The sequence below is a fragment of the Callithrix jacchus genome, chromosome 1, assembly GCF_049354715.1.
Source record: "Callithrix jacchus isolate 240 chromosome 1, calJac240_pri, whole genome shotgun sequence".
NCBI lineage: Eukaryota > Metazoa > Chordata > Mammalia > Primates > Cebidae > Callithrix > Callithrix jacchus.
The window spans coordinates 136770084-136791021 of NC_133502.1; the positions used below are offsets into that span (position 1 = coordinate 136770084).

At 32.1% G+C, this 20938-nt stretch overlaps 1 long non-coding RNA gene across 1 annotated transcript in view; it reads right to left on the minus strand.

Moving 5' to 3' along the window:
• The window catches only part of LOC118151676 (uncharacterized), a 121315-nt gene that overhangs the window by 44930 nt on the left and 55447 nt on the right, over positions 1 to 20938 (minus strand). The window lies entirely within an intron of this gene.

Sequence of the window (20938 nt, forward strand, 5' to 3'; positions counted from 1 at the left end):
GCTGGGATTACAGGAGGGAGTCACCACACCCAGCCTCAATTTAGTTTTTTAAAAATAATCACATATGCTTTTAAAAGTTGGTTATATTAATTTACATTTTAAACTGTGTATTTTATGAATACCAAATATACCAAATATCTCCAATTAAAATTTAACATTCAAATAGAGATGCACTGTAAGCATAAAATCTACATCAGATGTCAAATACTTCATATGGAAATTTTAAAGTGTCTTATTAATGATTTATATAGATTGAAATAATTGAAAATATATTGAAATAATTTGAAAAGATAATATTTTGTATAAACTGATTAAATAATACATATCAATAAAATTAAATTCACCACTATATTTTTACTATTTTAATGTGAACAGCAGAAACTTAGAATTATCTTTCAGGATCACACTACATTCCACTTGAACATTACTTCCTTAGAAGAACCACTAAAGAAAAGATAAAGATTTAGAATAAATAAGGTAACAGTGGACATAAAATAAAATCATTAAAATATTCAAATAATACAAATTCAGGGAAAGAACTAAAAAGAGACAAATAGACTTTATTGCTTAAAGGTCTTCAATAAAGATACTTCAAGGGCCTGAGATTTGGAGGATTTCTGTTTCTAGATAAAAAAAGAAAAATAAAAAAATAAAGGAAAATAAATATATGCAACAATGTTTCCGAAGACTTTGAATTAGACATTTGACAATGAAGGACAATGATCCTTGACAGATGGGAAACCAATAATTTCAGCAATTTCAGCACTACTGATGTGCCACCTTAGTGGCTACCAAGAGTTTCCTGACAAAACACAGGTATAGGGAACATAAGAGACGACACAGGATGAGAAGATGGATATTAGAATTCAGAGAGACCAAGGCAGTTAGAGTTTACAGACATAGTAAAAAAATAGGAGAGATCTGCACAGAGAGAATTTTATCAGTCTTCCCAGTGTCTCTCTTGAGTATTCAGCAGAGTATTAATAGAACATATCAGTGAAGAAATTATTTATGTCTTAGGAAAAATAGTGTAAAGGATATGAGTGTAGAGTACCAGGCACTCATAGAAGACTGGAAGGCTGACTTTTCCTACCAAAGTGGAACACCCCATTGCTCATGGAACATTGGGTGATACACCCATAAGATCTTGCATCACAAGTGCATAATAATTAGTCCTACTTTAAACAACATTTTGCATGACCTAACAAACTTTGAAAGACACCCAAAATAATCAAACTGTTTCTGAGTAATTTAGCTGTGTCCCAAAGCTAAACAGAAGAGTATTTGTAGGTATATAAAAATAACTAGAACTCAAGAAGACAAAATTAATGAGGATTTTCATCCAATAAAAAATGTCAGGCATTTCAAGAAGCAGAAACTCCATGTAATTAATAATATGGATAATATTGAATATATTAAAACTAACACATGTTAGACAAATATGTCAGAATCATCCAACAGGAGTGTATAATAATTAAAAGTGAATTTCAATTCAATTCAATAACAAATACATAATTAGAGACATGGAAGATATTTGAAACAAGAAAATTAACATTCTGAAGCTAAATTGTATAATGTGCAAAATTCAAAATACAGTAAATAGTATTAATGACAGAATGACAGATTAGATATTACTGAAGAAAGTATTAATGAACTTGAAGGCATAGCACTAAAACACTATCTAAAATGAAGCACAGAGATAATAATTTTTATTTAAAAATGAAAATTCTATCAGAGAGCCATGAGAGATCTCAGTGAACAAGAGGCTGTAGTACGAGAGAGAGATCTCAGTGAACAAGAGGTTGTATATGTATAATGGAAGGTGCCAAAATTGGGAGGGGCAGAAAAGTATTTAAATAATGGCCAAAATTTTTCCAAATGTGATTATAATTATGAATCCACAATTTCAAGAAGTTCAGTGAAACTTATGCCCAAGAAAGATGATGAAAACTACACAAAAGAATATTATAGTGCTCAAAATCAATGATAAAAATTAAAAACAATAAGAAAAAGAAAAACACATGTACAGAGAACCAAACTTTAGAATGACAGCAGATTTTTTGCAAGAAACAGTGCAAGCAAGAATATGGTGGAGAAACATCTAAAAGTACCTCAAAAAATAGTAAACTTAGAATTCTATACCAAATTAAAATATTTCAAACTTTATGTTAAAATGGAGATTTATTTTTCAGACACTGAACAGCTGAAAGCATTTATTTCATCCCTAGAAAATCAATAAAAATGTTAAAGCAATTTCTTCAAGAAGAAGAATATCAAACCAGGTATGAATATAGATCTACAAAAATGAAAATAAGTTATATTGTTAACTATACACATATCAGGTGGAAGATTTCTATAAATAAACTGCTGTATCTGTAGATTTCACATTCATGGATTCAATGAACTGTGAATCAAAAATACTTTAAAAATGGCATATGTACTTGTACTATTTTATTGTTATTCCCTAAATGGTATAGTATAACAACTATTTAGGTAGCATTTAAATTACATTAAGTATTACAAGTAACCTAAGAGACAAAGTATACAGGAAGATGTGTGTAGGTCATATACAAATACAACACCTTTTTATATAAGCATCTGTGAACTCTGGTTTCCTGGGAGTGCCCTGGACCTGATCCCTCATGGGTACTTAAAGACAATCATAATTAAATTAACTTTTTAAAAGACAGTTGCTGACTGGGCACGTGCAATGGCCCATGCCTGTAATCCCAGCACTTTGGGAGACTGAGGCAGGCTAATCACCTTAGTTCAGGTGTTCAAGACCAGCCTGACCAACATATTGAAATCCTGTGTCTACTAAAAATACAAAAATTAGCAGGGCGTGTTGGTGCACACCTGTAATTCCAGCTTCTAGGGAGGCTGAGGCAGGAGAATCCCTTAAACTCAGGAGGCGGAGGTTGCAGTGAGCCAAGATTACACCACTGCACTCCAGCCTGGGTGACAGAGAGAGACCTTTTCTTAAAAATAATAATAATAAATTTAAAAATGTTATTTCCATTAGAAAAAATGACAATTGAGTACTTCAACAAAAATAATAACAATGCAATCTAGGATTTATAACTTATGTAAATGTAAAATATTTGATAACAAATGGCAAAGGCCACAGCTAAAGAAAGAAATGGAAGTGTAGTAACCTAAGGATCTACTAGTGAATTGGCATAGTATCACTCAAATGCAAACTAATAAATTGCAGTTATGTATTACCAGCAAAACAAAAACGGAGAGTTAGTAATCAAGAGATGCGATTAAGATACTCATATATTTAATGTACTCATATTATAAAATACACAGTATGAAAAAGTGGCAAGACATCTGGTTTTCTTCCATCATATAGCAAGCTTAGAAGTCATGACTCCATCATAACAATAAGTGGAAATCTGAATGAGCTGAAAAATCAAAAATTCTTTCTATATCCATGAGAGAGGTGAGTTCACAAGGCAAGTGTGGCCTTTAAAATTGGAAGAGCAGACAGGCAAATACAGAGAATAACGGTTTGGTGGAGGAGAAACATATGCCATGCCCAGTTTTGGCATAGGCATACCTGATGAATTGCTGCAGATTCTGACGGTTAAAAATTCCAGGGGAAACCAATCTTGGGTTGAGGCAAGCTGTATCCTCAGGAATGCAAACACTCTCACAGTAACTATGGGTGAAAAATCCCGTCATGCTTCTGGCAGAGAAAGGGGATTTGGAATATGTTGGAAAATTGTTTTTCTTAACAAGGCCTGCCCTCAAAACAATTTTAGCAAAGCGTAACCTACTGGACTTTAACAAAGCCTAACCTACCTAGAGGAAGGGAATTCCCAATCCCAGGTAGCTCTCCCTTTCCACATGCAGTAAGGGACCCAACCCCAGCCCCTCTAGTCATCATCGTGTCCCACCTAAGAGGGGAAACACTGAGAAGTATTGGTGACATTTATAGCCAGGGGGCACAGAATCACCAAAAGACTGAGAACTAATTATGTAACTGTAGAATGCTTCCTTTTGCACTGTACCTTACCACTACGTTATTAAAGGCCTATTTACTACAGTTCCTTTTACTTGGCATATCATGTCCAGGTTTCCACAAAATACTACAATGCATAATAAATACAAAAGAAAACAACAATAAAAAAACACAGTTTGGAGAGACTGAGTATTAAATCAGAGTCAGATATGTCAGGAATGCTGGGATTTTCAAACCAGGAAATTTTTACATCTATGATTAATAGGCTAAGGGCTTTGATGAAAAAAATAGTAGACAATATTCATAACAGATGGGTAATGGCAGAGGACAGATGGAAATCCTATGAAAAAACTTAAAAAATGGTAGAAGCCAAAAACATTGTTACAAAAAGAAATAATATTTTTTGATGGGCTCAACAGTAGACTGGACATGCAAAGGAGAAAGAATAACTGAACTTGTGTATGTAACAATAGAAACTTCCAAAATTAAAATCAAAACAAGGCAAAACAAAAAATCTTTGGGGCAGGAAACAGAAAACAAATATCTAGAATTGTGGGACAACAACACGAGGTGGTAATAAATGCATAAGGGGAATGCCAGAAGAAGAAAGAATAAAGCAGAAGCAATAATGACTGAGAATTGCTCAAAATTATTGTCAGACACCAAACCACAGATCTAGGGAACTTAGAAAACACAAAGCAGGATAAATGCCAAAAGAAACTCAACTCACGCTTGTCAAATTGAAGCTTTAGAATTTTAAAGATAGACTATACTGAAGAAAGCCAGTTAAACAAAATCACTTACATATAAAGGATCAAAGATGAATTACATCAGACCTCTCCAGAACCATGTAAGCCAGAAAAAAGTGAAGTAAAATAAAATGTTCAGAGTAAAAAGCCATCATCCTGTATCCTGCAAAACTATTCTTCAAAAGTGAAGAAAAAATAAAATCATTCTCAGACAAATAAAAGTTGAAGGAGCCCAATGCCATTAGATCTTCCTTGCAAGAAATGTTAAAAGAAGTTTTTCAGAGAGAGAGAAAAAAATAAATAGGTCAGAAACTCAGATTTCCACAAAGAAAGGAAAGGTATCTGAGGTGGACTAAATGAACATGAAATAAAAACTTAAAATTTTTTTATTCTTAGATTCTAACAGGTAAGTTTTTTTCAAAATAACATTGTCAACAATATATTTGATTTTATATGCTTATGTGTGTATATTTACTTGTAAGTGGATGTATATTTATGTATAATTGAAATGAATTACAACAATAAAAAAATGGGAAAGAATTAGGAATATTTTATTGTAAGGCATTCGCATTGCCCATTAAACTGAGATAGTGTTATATGAAATTGAATTTGATGAAGTTGTAAGTGTATATTGAAAATTCTAGCGCAAATCCAAAAAAAAAATTTTTTAATGATTTAATAAATGTTAAGAAAGAAGGGAATTCAGAGTAATATTAAATGCTCAATTAAAATTCAAGAAAATATGTGGAAGACAACAGTAGGAACAAAGTGCAAGGGCAACAGAAAGCAGTCACAAATATGGTAGATATTAATCTGAGTATAGCAATAATAACTTTAAATGCCAGTGGCCTAAATACACCAATTAAAAGACAGGGGTTATCTGAACAGATCAATAAGCAAGACCTAAGTATATGTTGTCTATAAAAAAACCATTTTATGGCCAGGTGTGGTGGCTGATACCTGTAATCCCAGGACTTTGAGAGGGTGAGGTGGGTGGATCACTTGAGGTTAGAAGTTCAAGGCCAACCTGGCCAACATGGTGAAACCTTTCTCTACTAAACATACAAAAATTAGCCAGGCATGGTAGTGGACACCTGTAATTCCAGCTACTTGGGAGGCTGAGGCAGGAGAATTGTTTGAACCTGGGAAGTGGAGGTAGTAGTGAGCCGAGATTTTGCTACTGCACTCTTCTGTCTGGAAAAAAAAAAAAAAAAAAAAAAAAAAATATATATATATATATATATATATATATATATATATATATATGGCCACATATAAATTTAAGGGAGAGAGGCATTACATAATAATAAAGAATCAATACTCCAAGAAAACATAACAATTTTCAATGAGTATGGACCTCACAACAGAGCATCAAAATATATGAGGCAAAAACCAATAGACCTAAAGAAAAAATAGATGAATCCACCTTTACTTGGAGACTTTAACAACTTTTGTCAGAAATAAACAGATCCAACTGGCAGAAAATTATTAGAAAGAAATTGTTGAACTCAAGCAAGCTATCAATCAATTGGGTATAACTGCATCTATAAACTGTTTCATTCAACAACAGCAGAATACAAATTTTACTAAAGGTCATATGCAACACTAACCATGATGGACAACATTCTCGGTTACAAAACACACCTTAACAAATTTACAAAACACACCTTAACAAATTTAAAAGAACAGAAATTATACTTGCTCTAGATCATAGAGCAATTAACCTACAAATTGATAAGAAAAAGGTAGTTGGAAAATTTCCAAATACCTGGTGATTAAATAACACATTTTACAATAATACATCATTTAAAGAAGAAATTTCAAGAACAACTAATAATATTTTTAATTAAATGAAAATGGAAATACAAATTAGCAAAATGTATACATCAAAAGGCAGTGCTTGGAAAATAATTTATAGCACTGAATTCATATATTAGCAAAGAACAATGATCTAAAATGAATAATCTTTGCTTCTACTAAATTAAATAAAGCAAATTAAATTCAAAGTAAGCAGAAAAAATAATAAAAATTAGAATAGAAATCAATAAAATTGTAAGCAATATCAATAGAGAAATAAAAAACCCAAAGCTGGGTCTTTAAAAGATTAAGAAATTTAAAAAGATTTTAGCCAGAGTAACAAAGAAAAAAAGGAGAAGTCACAAACTGCCAATGTCAGAAATGAAAGAGAAGGCATATGAATCCTATGGATATTAAAATAGAATATTATTTAAAAATCTCTATGCACACAAGTTTGATAATGTATATAAAATTGACCAATTTATGGAAAGATGCACTGAAGCATAACTCATACAGGAAGAAATAAACATTTAAAGAGGCCCATATATATGAAAGAAATTGAATCAGCAAATAATAACCTTCCAAAGCAGAAGGCACCATGTGTTGGCAGGAAATTCTGCCAAATATTTCTGGAATAAATGAAAATGATACCAATTCTCTACAGATATTTCAGACAATAGAAGGAAAGAAACTACTTCTTAATTCATTCAGTGAGACCACCATTACCTTAATTCCAAAATCAGACAGATACATCACAAGAAAACTAGTCTAATACATCTCAGGAAAATAGATGCCGAATTTATCAACAGAATATTAGCAAATTGAATCCAACAATATATAAAAAGAACTATACACCATGACCAAAAAGACTTATTTCATGTGTTAAATACTGGTCCAATGTTTGAAATGCAGTTATTGTAACTCATTACATTAACAGGCTAAAAAAGTAAAACCAAATGATCATAATAATAGATGCCGAAAAGGCATCTGACAAAAATCCAATACCTATTCATACTAAAAACCCTCGGGAAACTAGAAATAGAAGAGAATTTCCTAAACTTGATGAAAAATATCTTAAAAAAAGAAAACTATGGCTAACATGAAACTTAATAGTGAGAAACTTAAAACTTTCCCAGTGAAATGAAAAAGAAGGAAAGAATGTTTCATCTACCACTGTTTTTCATTATCCTACAAGAAGTTCAAGTTAATAATACAAGAAAATTTACAAAAAAAAAAAAAGGAATACAGATAAAATGATTGTCTATATAGGAAATCCCAAGGAAACTTCTGTAACTAATATTATTATAGCAAGATTCCAGATCGAAATTTAGTATAAAAAGTTGACTTTCTTTATGGCAGCAAAAAAAGTCAAAATTTCAAATTTATAAAACACCATTTATATTAACACTCAAGAAGAAACACATTAGTTACATATAAATATAACAGAATAGTAGTAACATCTATATAAGGGAAATTATAAAACTCTAAGGAAAACTATAAAACTCTAAAAAATAAAAATTATCTAAATAAATTGAGGAAATAGTTTATGGATAGATTTAATACTATAAAGATATCAGTTCTTCTGAAATTTATAGATTCAGTGAAAATGGAATAAAAATTATTGTGGATATTAATCAAATAACTCTAGAATCAGTTAATTTAGAATTCTAAGTTTACAGAGAAGGCAAAAGACCTGCAATCTCTGACAAAGACCTAAAGAAGAATGATAGAGCACTGGTACTACCCAACATCAAGATAGTGTTGGGATGGTGAAAGAATAACAAAGAATAGAACAGAATAGGGACCTCAGAAGTAGACTCACTTAAATATAGTCAAATGATCTTTGACAAAAGAGCAAAAACAATATAATGGACAAACATACCTTTACAACAAATGGTGTTGTGAAACTGAATATGCATATCCAAAGAATTCTACATAGACACAGACCTGTCACAAAATATTAATTCAAGATGCTTCATAGACCTAAATGTAAAACGCAAAATGTAAAATTTCTATAAGATAACATAGAAGAAAACCTGAATGATCTTGGGTATGCAGTGACCTTTTAGCTACAACACCTAAGACACTATTCTTAAAAGAAATAATTGATCAAGTAGGGTTCATTAAAATTGAAACTTATCTGTAAAAGATGACGTCAAGAGAATCAGAAGATAAATTATAGACAGAAAATATTTATAAAAATTCCTTTCACAAAGAACTGTTATCCAAAATATCCAAGGAACTATTAAAATTCAATAATAAAATGGATAAACTGGGCTGGGCCCAGTGGCTCACATCTGTAATCCTAGCACTTTGGGAAGCCGAAACAGGTGGATCACTTGAGGTCGGGAGTTTGTGACCAGCCTGGCCAATGAGACAAATCTCCATCTATACTATAGTTACAAAACTTAGCTGGGCGTGGTGGCATGTGCCTCTAATCCCAGCTACTCGAGAGGCTGAGGCAGGAGAATAACTTGAACCCAAGGTGCGGAGGTAGTAGCGAGCTGAGAAGGTGCCACTTCACTTCAGCCTGGGTGAAGGAGTGAAAACTCTGTCTCAAAAGAGAAAGAGAAAGAAAAGAAAGAAAAAAAGTACAATGTAATTAAAAATGACTTGAAGAGACACCTTCCCAAGGAAGATATACAGACGGCAAGTAAGTATATTGTTAAAACCCATAGATTGTGGAACCCTCATGTAGTCTATGAACTTTGGCTAGTAATGATACATCAATTTAGATTCAGGTCAATCAGTTGTAACAAACGTGCCAGTGTGGTACAGAATGTCAATAGAAAGAAAGTTGTTTGTGTGTGGACGGAACAGGAAGTAATGAAACTTTTGTACGTTCCATTGTGTTTTGTTATGAACCTGAAACTATAATAGAGTTTTGCAATTAAAAACAGAAGGCAGAACAAGAGGAAGAGGAAGAGAAAAGCAAGGAACAGGTGAAACAAACAAAAACAAAGCAAGGTGTTAAATTTAAACCCAAACATATCAATAATTTCACTGATGTAAATTGTTAAATATCTACAATTAAAAGGAAAATGTTATTTGATAATAACCTCGGATATAACTGTATGCTGCATATAAGAAAGATTTTATATGTAAAGACACAAATTGATTAAAAGTTAAAGAAAGGAAAAATATGTGGCATGCTATCACTAATCAATGTCAACAGAAGCGACCATCAACAATTTCTCGAGCACATAACATAAATTTACAAAAATTACATTACTAAGCCATGAAAAATGGCTTAATTTAATAGCTTTATTGAGTTATGATTCCATATATTAAAAATTCAGTAATTTTAAAGATCAATTATTCAGTTTTTAGGATACTTACAGAGTTGTACAACTAATCAGGACAATCTAATTTAAGAATATTTCTATTACCGCAAAAAGAAACCTAGGTCTCACTTGCAGTCACTCTTCTCTCATTGCCAGCCAAGGCAAGTGCACATGTATTTTCTGTCTCTACAGATTTGTCTTTAGACAAATAATACGAATCAGTCACCTGATATGTAATCTTTTATGCCTGTATTCTTTCACTTAGAGTAATGATTTTGAGGTTCTGTGTAGTAGGATATATTAATGCTTTGTTCTTCTTATTCAATGCTGCACTGTATTCCATTGTATTAATTCACAGCTGTTGGTTATTTTTTTCTTTTGCATTTTACATATTATGAATAATGCTGCTATGAACATCCTTGATACATAGAAAATACATTTTCTTTCTTATTGAGTGGTTATCTAGTAGTGAAATATATGGTCATATGGTAAATTTATATTCAACTTATCAGAAACTACCAATTTTTCAAAGTATTTCTAATTTGCATGGCAAATAGCAAAGTACGCTGTTTCAAGTCTCTTTAAATCCTCATCAGTGCTTGTTTCTGTATGTCTTTTGGATTATAGTCATTCTAGTAGGTTTGATATGATATTTCATTTTGGATTCAATTTTTAATAGTAATGTTGAATTGACTAATTTTGTATCTATAAGCCATTAATTTCATTAATTGAATTATATATTCATTCAAGTACTTTGTGAATATTATTGGGTTTGTCTTATTAGGTTATGTTATATATATATGGATATATAAATATATATTGATAGAATGTTTTATCAGATATCTGATGCAAGTATTTTCTCAGCCCATTTTGTAGATTGTGTACTCTTAAAATGTGATGTTAAGTGAAAAAATAATAATTTTGATGAAGTTCAAATATCAATTTTTAAAATTTCCATGTGATTTTGGTGTCACATGTGAGAAATCTTTGCCAACTTAACATTATGAAGATTTGCTGCTCCTACTTTTTTTGTAACTCTTAAATCTAGGTTTATAATTGTGTTGGGGTTCCCTAAGATCACTACCAGGTTTGGTCATTTGCTAGGTGGACTCACAGGACACAACATAAAGCCATACACTCAGGTAAGATTTGTTGCAGTAAAAGAACACAAATAAAAACCCATAAAGGGAAAAGATGCATGGCAGTGAAGTTCAGAAAAAAAATATACAAGCTTCCAAAACTAATTGTAGAATCACAGAGGAGGCATTTAACTCCTCTAGTATCTAATTGTCATAACACATGTGAGATGTTGCCTATTAGGAAAGATTATTAGAGATTTATTGCCCATGGTTTTTCCTGGGGACAGGTCTTATATGTATCCTGTCCTTAGCAGCTATGAAAACTCCAGACTACCAAAAGGAAAACATGTATTTAGTATAAATTATATTTTTCATACAAACCCGTTAGGCACATGAACCATGCCCATCATTTAAGGAATGGTGAGAAATTCATTCTCAGGCCAAAGGCCCATTTTGTAAACATGCCTTTCTAATGATATTATTCTCAGGCCTGCTATGTTAACTATTTTCTGCACAATAATCCATTTTAATGATATTATTCTCAGGCCTGCTATGTTAACTATTTTCTGCACAATAATCCATTTGAGTTACTTTTTATACATGATATGGAGTAAGGCTCTGAATTAATCTTTTTGCATGTGGATATCTAACTGTTCCACAATAATTGGTTTAAAAAAGTATCCTTACCTACTGAATTGCTTAAGTACCTTTGAGAAAATTAATTGATCTCCCAGCACTTTGGGAAGCCAAGGTGGGTGGATCATGAGGTCAAGAGATCGAGACCATCCTGGTCAACACGGTGAAACCCTGTCTCTACTAAAAATACAGAAAATTAGCTGGGCATGGTGGCGCATGCCTGTAATTCCAGCTACTCAGGAGGCTGAGGCAGGAGAATTGCCTGAACCCAGGAGGCGATGGTTGCAGTGAGTCGAGATCCCGCCATTGCACTCCAGCCTGGGTAACAAGAGCAAAACTCCATCTCAAAAAAAAAAGAAAATTAATTGACCATAAATTTCAGGATTTTTTTTTCTGGATTCCAATTCTAGATCAGTATCATAGTAAGTTTTAAAATTGGATAGTGTAATTTATCTAATGTTATCTTTATTTATCAAGATTGCTTTGGCTATTTTGGGTTCTTTGAATTTTCATATAAATTTAAGATCACCTTGATAAGCTTTTTTCAAAAACATCAGTTTGGATTTTGATTGAAAAGCTGAATCAACGTATTAATTTGTGGAGAATTTACATCACTCCCCAAACATTACATCTCCCAATCTGTAAATATATTTCTTTGTTTATTTAAATTTTATAATCTCTTTCAACAATATTTTATAGGTTTTGTAGTCAATTGTTGCAATACTTCTGTTAAATTTATTTCTAAATATGCCATTATTTTGATGTTATTGTGATGTAATTCATTTGCATTTTGTTCATTCTTAGTATATAAAAACATAATTGTTCAAAAAATTAATCTTATGGCCTGAAATATGGTTGGTCTTGTGGATTCTGCCGAATTTTTCTTTCTTTCTTTCTTTTTTATTTTGAGACAGAATTTTGCTCTTATTGCCTAGGCTGGAGTGCAATGGAGTGATCTTTGCTCACCTCAAAGTCTGTCTCCCAGGTTCAAGGAATTCTCTTGCCTCAGCCTCACAAGTAGCTACGATTACAGGCATGAGCCACCACACCTGGCTAATTTTGTATTTTTAGTAGAGACAGGATGTCTCCACATTGGGTCAGACTGGTCTCGAACTCCTGCCTCAGGTGATTCACCTGCCTTGGCCTCCCTAAGTGTTGGGATTACAGGCATGAGCCACCGCACCTGGCCTGGATTGTCTATATACAAGATGATATTGTCTGTTAATAGAGGCTTTTTTATATTTCTTTCTTTATAAACAAAATAACTTCTGTTTTATTGCTTTCTTACCTTGTGAGAACCTCCAGTATAAAGTTGAATAGAAGAAGTGATGTGGTCATGCTTGTCATGTTCCTGATCTCAGGGGAGAAGCATTCTGTCTTTCGCCATTAAATATGATGGTATCTGTAGATTTTCTTATTTTATTGTTGTTGATGCCTTTTATCAGGCTGTTGAAGTTCCTTTTATTCCTAGTATGTTGATAGTCTTTATTGTGAAGAGTGCTGCATTTGTTAAACACTTTTACTGCATCTATTGGGATGATCATGTGTTTTTTTGCATTTTGTTCTATTAATATACTATATTTATTGATTTTCAAATGTATCCAGTTGCCTTTTGGATAAAAAATAAAATGTGTTAGTTGGTATACAGAGATCTGCCCGGGCTGGTCTCCAAAGTTCTGCTCAGTCATCCGTTGTTACTCTTGCCCTTTCTTTTCTATTCTTCAGCCATACTGGCCTTCCTCTAGTAGGCCAAGATAGTTTTATCCTTTTTGTATGCTCCTCTTTCAGGCTAGAAGATACCTCATGTTAGCCCACACCTACTATAGTTAACTTAAATTTGTCTTTCAGATCTTTCTTAATCATCTCTAATTGAGAGAAGTGGCTTTCTCTCTGTTGTAAGCTCCCAGTGCTCCATACTGCTTTATCATAGAATTTGTCTCCACTTGTAATTATACAATTTGGGATTAATTAATTCAAACAAAGACTTAGTTATTACCAAGTTGTATCACTAATGTCTAGCAAAGTACCCACAACATGGTGGACATTCAGTAAACATTGTGAAATATATGAATATATGAGTCATGGACCAAGAAGTGAGAGATAAGTTTTAGCAGTGTTTTGAGGTATCTGATGAGTTCTAAGAGATCTGATAAGGCATAATCTGGAAACTTCACGTATTTTCACGTCTGAGCCACTGAGTTTAGGCTGGACTGTTGCCAGGAATAAAGCTATAGTTATAGATAGATGTGCCTTAATGAAGCTACTATGTTGTAGTAAGAAACATTATTTTATCCTGGTTGTTTCCAGTTATTCAAGCTTGTATATTTTAGTCATTACTATTTTCTTTCTTTTAAATTGGAAACTTAACTCTTTAGCAGTCCTTCAGTTATTTTTCCTTCACAATGTCACTTCTATAATTGTAGTTTATATTTGCATTATTGTAGTCTTCTGCTACCATTTCAAATTTATTGGTTTTACCTTTAGATTCTTTTTATCAATCCTTGTGTCATATATAAAGGTAAAAAGATATTTTTAAAAAGGGCAAAACACTTCAGGAGAAACTAATAAATTAGTATGGTTTGATCGTAAGGTGAGTTGGATGCAACAGAAAGTATGAGGCTTGACAGAGATCCAAGTGATAACACTTAATCTTGTCCTGCTGAGTTTTTTTTTTTTTTTTTTTGCATCTTACAAACTATGGAAAAACTGAAATATTTTAAGCAAAAGAACTGTAGTATAAATATTTTACTTTCAGGAAGAGTAATATGCCAACATTACAAGTAATTAATTTAAAATAGTGAAATTAATAGAGAAGCCAGAGGGAATTATTATAATCTGCCTCAGTTTCCCTATCTTTTCTGAATTAATGTTTGTAGTATGCTTTAAACAAATCATGATGTTCAGGAAAGCCTTGACAATATCTTCTATTATCCCAATATGCTATTTGTGAGTATTACTGAAGAATCATGTAAATTACTCACAGTTTCTCCCTCAACAATGAGTATGGTGCATTATAAGTAATGAGCTATTATTTAGTATCTATTCCACTTTAGCTGCAATTCAAAACCCCAAATGTTGTGAAAACCAAAGAGTAATTTTTATTATTCATTTGATGGACACATTTGACCTAAACCAATATTTTGGTATTTCCAGTCTTTACTTATCCCTCTCAAGGTAAATATTCATGTATTTCACTCTAAGAATATACATTTTAAAAATAAAGGATAGCATACCATCCTACTGGTGTGTCAAATAATGTAACATATATGCTAACATACCTAAAGTAATCCTGAATTTCAAACCAAATTCAGTTCCAAAGGCTTATTTATTTATTTATTTATTGTGAGACTGAATCTCATTCTGTCGCCTAGGCTGGAGTGCAGTGGCATGATCTCTGCTCATTGCAACCTCCACCTTCCAATTCAAGCCATTGTCCTGCCTCAGCCTCCCAAGTAGCTGGGATTACAGGCACCTGCTGCCACATCTGGCTGATTTTCATATTTTTAGTAGAGACAGAGTTTCACTATGTTGGCCAGGCTGATTTGGAACTCCTGACCTCAAGCGATCCACCTGTGTTTGCCTCCCAAAGTGCTTGGATTACAGGTGTGACCCACTGTGACTGGCCCCAAAGACTTCAAACAATGAATTGTGAGACTGTAGTATGTTATCAGTAAATGTCTGTAGACAAATTTGAAAAACAAATCAAGGATAATGTCATAGATAAATTATCCTCACAGGAAAGCTATGAAGTAGGTGCTACTATTATTGATCCTCTTTAGAGACGAGAAATGAGATTTAAGGGGAGATATTATTTGCTCAATATCATTTAATGTGTACAGCCATAGCTTTGAGCTCAAAGCTGTCTGACATTAAAATTTATATTCTTAGCCAATACTTTTTATAGCCTGCGCTGTGTACCAGCATCTCAAGAAGCTGCAATGCTTTTAGAACACCAGACTTTGTTTACAATACTTTATCTTGAAAAATACTTATACTAATTCTACATAATTTGGGGAGTTTGAAACTATTCTTTAATTTCACTTTTTAGTAAAAATGATATTATGATATTATTTGATGTAGAATTTTTAATTTAGTAGTTCCAATGTTTAAATATTTATAAAATGTGTTTTAAACATTTTGTGGAGCCAGATATATCAAATCATACTAGAAAATGCAACCCTCATGGAAGTAAGGAATGTATTATAATCATCCTCTTCTATTTCTCGCAGATGGTGTCACATTGTCTATCAAATTAAACTCATGATTGTGTTTTTATTTTAAATTATGTACATAAACTATATCTTAAGAAAATGGTTATTTCCTTTTTGTTATTTTTACTTTTCCTTCTCTTTGAAAATACCTTGAATACAAGGAAAATCATGTTTAGCATAAAAATTCCAAGTTTAGTACTCAAAAAGAAAAATACTCATTAAATATACCAGCAGTAATAGGCTTACATGCATTGCTACTTTCTGGTTTTCAGTGGAAGGATTTGGATAATGTTTTTGAATGTAAAGTGATTTGATTAGACAGTCAATGAATATAGCTCCTGAATTCTATAAAACGCATGTAAGTGCATGTTGATATAGTAATGCCAATAATTCATTCTAAAGAACAAAACTGGATATTTAACAGATTTATTTTTTTTCTTCATGAAATGAAATCATTCTAATCTCATATAATAAAAGATACCTAGGCTAGAATTTACATAATTATGAAATATTGTATATTCTCAGAAGAATAGATTTGTGTCAGAAATAGTAAATTCATAAGACTACTGTGTTACTGATTTAATCTTTAAATGTATTTTATACAGTTCTTCTTCATTCACTTCCCAGCATCTTAGAAGCATTAAGTTTATGACAATTTACCTCAATGAAGGTATGCAGCTTTATTATTTATTTAGAAGGTACTCAATTTTCTCCATTAAAAAGGACAGCATATTTACTTCAAGGTACATCCCTAGTTGCACTTATATCTCATAGGCAACATTCTCAATTGAATACCACTGTTCTCCGTTTTCTGCCCTAACTCAACACATTCTTCACATCATTTCAATCTGACTTTTAATCTTGCTTTATTTGAAAAGTAGATTAAGAATGAGTTCATATTGATAAATCCAAATGACATGACCCAGGTCTTTGTTCTTTTTATTTATTTATTTATTTTTCGAGAGAGAGACAGAGTCTTCTCATGTTGCCAGGCTGTGTTTGAACTACTAAGCCCAAGTAATCCTCTCACCTCAGCCTGCTGCGTAGCTGGGACTACAGACTCATATCATTTAGTGTGTACAGCAACATCTTCTTATTTCATATTTGAAGTCGAATCAGCAGTCAATACTTTTGACTACTCTGAAGTTCCTGGTTATTCTTTTACCTTAGTCTATTTTCCTCAAATAGTTTTGGCATTTTTTTCATTTCTTCTCCTATAACACTTAAATGTAGAAGTTCATAGGACCCTATGCTCCCTTGTTGATCTCATCTACTCTCATTATCTTCAACACCATTTATCACGTACTAAACCATACCTTTAGTCCATATTTGCCTTGTCATCTATAAACTTGTATGTCCCACTGATTACTTGTCACTTTGTGTTTTAGGAAAGTCTCAGCCTTAAAATTTCAAATTCAAACTCATATTCTTTTCTTTCTTCAAGGACGTACCCAATTCATCAAACTGACCATTACTTACTGTTTTGAAATTGAAATCTTGACATCAACTTTTAAAATTTTTAATTGAAAAATAAAATTTTATGTATTTTTGGTGCACAACATGATGTTTAGAAATATGTGTACATTGTGGAATATCTTGATGAAGCTAATTAAAATAAGCATCGTCTCACACATCATTGTGGTGAGAACACTTAGAAACTATTCTCTTAGCTATTTTCAATGTACATCGTCTTGATTTATCTCACTTCCATTTCCTACAGACCTGACAACTGAATATAAATTGACTCTGTCCACTTTTTATATTGTGGTGAAATATACATAATATAAAATTTACCCCAGTCATAAAAGTGTATTATTCAGTGGTATTGAGGCCATTCATAATGTACTCTGACTACTATATAGTTACAGATCTTTTTCATCACCCCAAACAGAAATCCATATACATTAAGTGCTCACTCCCTAGTACCTCCTCCACTTAGTTCCTGACCACTACTAATCTGCTTTTTAACTCTTGAATTTACCTATTCTGAATATTTTATATAAATGAAGTCATACAACATGTTACCTTTGCATATGGCTTCTTTCACTTTGCATAAAAATTTCAAGGTTCAGTATTGCAGCATCTGTCCACACATTGTTACTTTTTATGGAGGAATAACTTTTAATCCTGTGGCTACACCACACTTTGTTTCTGATTCATTTGCACGTTAGGGTTGTTTTGTCATTGTGCCTATTTTGAACAGTGCTACAACAACCATTTCTAACAAATTTTTGTTTAAATACCTTTTTTCATTTGTTTTGGATATATACTGAGTGGTGGAATGACTGGGTCATATAATTCCATGTTTCATTTACTGAGTAACAGGAAACTATTTTCAAAAGTGCTGCTTCATTTTACATTCCCACAAGCAAAATATCAGTGGTTGAATTTCTCCACATACTGGTCCATACTTGTTATATTCCTGTTTTGGAGAATGACTGTCTCAGCGGATGTGAAGAGTATGTCGTGTGGTTTTTATTTGCATTTCCCTAATGACTAATGACACTAAGCAACTTTTCATGTGTTTACTGGCTATTTGTGTATCATCACTGGGGAAACATTTATTTCGTTCACTTGCCTAATTTTTACTGGGTTGTTCTATTCTTGCTGAGTTGTAATGGTTCCTTATATATTTTAGATATGAAACCTTTTTAAGAGATATAATTTTCAAATATTTTATACCAAAGATGATTGTGTCTTTTCACTCTCTATATTGTCATTTGTTGCATATTTTTTTAATTTGATAAAGTCTAATGTATTGATGTTTTCTATTTTCTTGCTTTGTGCTTTTGGTATCATATCTAGTAAATTATTGCTAAATCTCAGGTTATGAAAAATTGTCTCTATATTTTCCTTTAAGAGTTTTATGGATTTAGCTCTCTTACTTAGGTCTTTGGTTCATTTGGAATTAATTTTTGTACTTAGTGTGAGGCAAGGGTCCAACTTTGTTCTTTTGCATGTGGATTTCCATTTGTCTGAACACAAATTTATTGAAGAGATGATTCTTTTCTCACTGAACAGCCTTTGCAACCTTGCTGAAAATAAGATGACTGTAGATGTACCATTTGTTTCTATAATTTCAATCTTAACTATTAATCGATGCTGTGAAAGTACCATATTGTTTGGATCAGTGTAAAATTAGGAAATTTTACAGTATTTTTGCATTTGTCTTTCCACTTTGTTTGTCTTCTTCAATGTAGTTTGACCATTCAAATTCCTTTGTAATTCCAGATTAATTTTAACATTAGCTTTTTCTTTTCTAAAATATAGGTCATTGGTGTTTGATAGAGATTGCATCAAATCTTTTAATTGCTTTGGGGAGTATAGCTATCTTTACAATATTAGGCCATCTAACCCATGAACACAGATGTCTTTCCATTAACTTGGACCTTTAGTTTATTTCTGTGATGCCTTATGATTTTCAGTGTGTAAGTCCTGAATGCCTTTGGTTGAATTCATGCCTAAATATCTTATTTCATGATGCTATTGAGAATGGAATTTTTTCTTAATTTTCCTTTTCAAATTCTTCATAGTGTATAGAAACACAACTTATTTTTGTGTGTTTGTATTATATTCTATAGCTTTGATACATTTGCTTATTTGGTCTAATGGTTTTTTTTCCCCCCTAAGATTTTCCTTATATAAGATCATGCTATCTATGAATACACATACATTTACTTCCAATTTTTACTTTTCATTTCCATTTAAATTGACTTATATTTTTTGTCTTGCCTAATTTCTCTGGCTAGGATTTCCAATGAAATGTTTAATAGTAGTGGCAAAACTGTCATCCATGGCTTATTAATGATCTTAGGAGGAAAGCTTCTCGGCTTTTATTATTAAGATGTTAGCAATGATTTTTTAAAGATACTTTTTACTATTGAGGCAGTTACCTTCTATTTCATATTTGTGGAATGTTTTTAAATTAAATCAAAAAGGAGTATTAGATTTTGTCAAGTGCTTTTTCTGTACCACTTGAGATAACCATATACTTTTTATTCATAATTTCACTGATAAAATATAGGCCAATAATTTTCATATGTTGAACCATCTTTGCATTTCTGAATAAACCTTAGTTATTATTCATAAATAATTTAATATGCTGCTGGAATTGTTTTGATAATATTGTGCTGAGAATTTTTTCATCTTTGTTCATTAGTTATATGGGTGTGCTATTTTCTTTTCTTATATAATTTTCCCGTACTGGTATCAGGGTAATTCTGCCTTCATAGAATGATTTTGAAATGTCACCCTCCTCTACTGTTTTTGGAAGGATTTGAGAAAGATTGGAGCTAATTATTTTTTAAATGGTTAAAATAATTCACTATTTAAAAGGTCTGGTCCTGGCCTTTTTTATTGTTGTTGTTTAAAGACTTTTTTAGCACAGATTCAATCTCCTTACTTATAATGGATCTCTTGATATTTTCCATTTCTTTTTGATTCAGCTTTGGTGATTCATGTTTCTTAGAGAAATATGTGAATTTCATTTATTTACCTGTTTTGTTGGCATACAAATGTCCAAAACATTCTTTTACGTTTTGTTGTATTTGTGCAGGTATGGTAGTAATATGCCCACTTTTACTTATGACTTTAATAATTTGAGTCTTCTTTCTTTCTCAATCTATATAAATGTTTGTCAATTACATCAACATTTTTCAAAGAAGAAACATTTGTCTTATTTAATTTTCTCTATTTTTTTTTATTTTCTAACTTAGTTCTGTTTTAATTATGTTTATTCCTTTGTTCTGCTAGTTTTAGATTTAGTTTGCTTATCATTTTTTTAGTTCCTTATAGTGTAGAGTTAGAATATTGATTTGAGATCTTTCTTCTCTTTTTTATGAGACAGTCTTGCTCTGTCAACCAGTGCAGTGGTGTGATCTTGGCTCACTACAACCTCTGCCTCCTGAGTTCAAGTGATTCTCCTGCCTCAGCCTCCCAAGTAGTTGGGACTACAGATGCATGTCACCGAGCCTGGCTATTTTTTTTCTATTTTTAGTAGAGACAGGGTTTCACTGTGGTAGTCAGGATGGTCAATCTCCTGACCTTGTGATCCTCCTGCCTTGGTCTCCCAAAGTGTCTTCTTTTTTTAAATAATGTTAATATTTACTTCATTCTATAACATAAACTCTAATTCCTTGTTTGAAATGATATGAATTCTCTATTTTCATATTCAAGATGGCAATGTTCTCACAGTAAGCCATGAAGAGAAACAAAA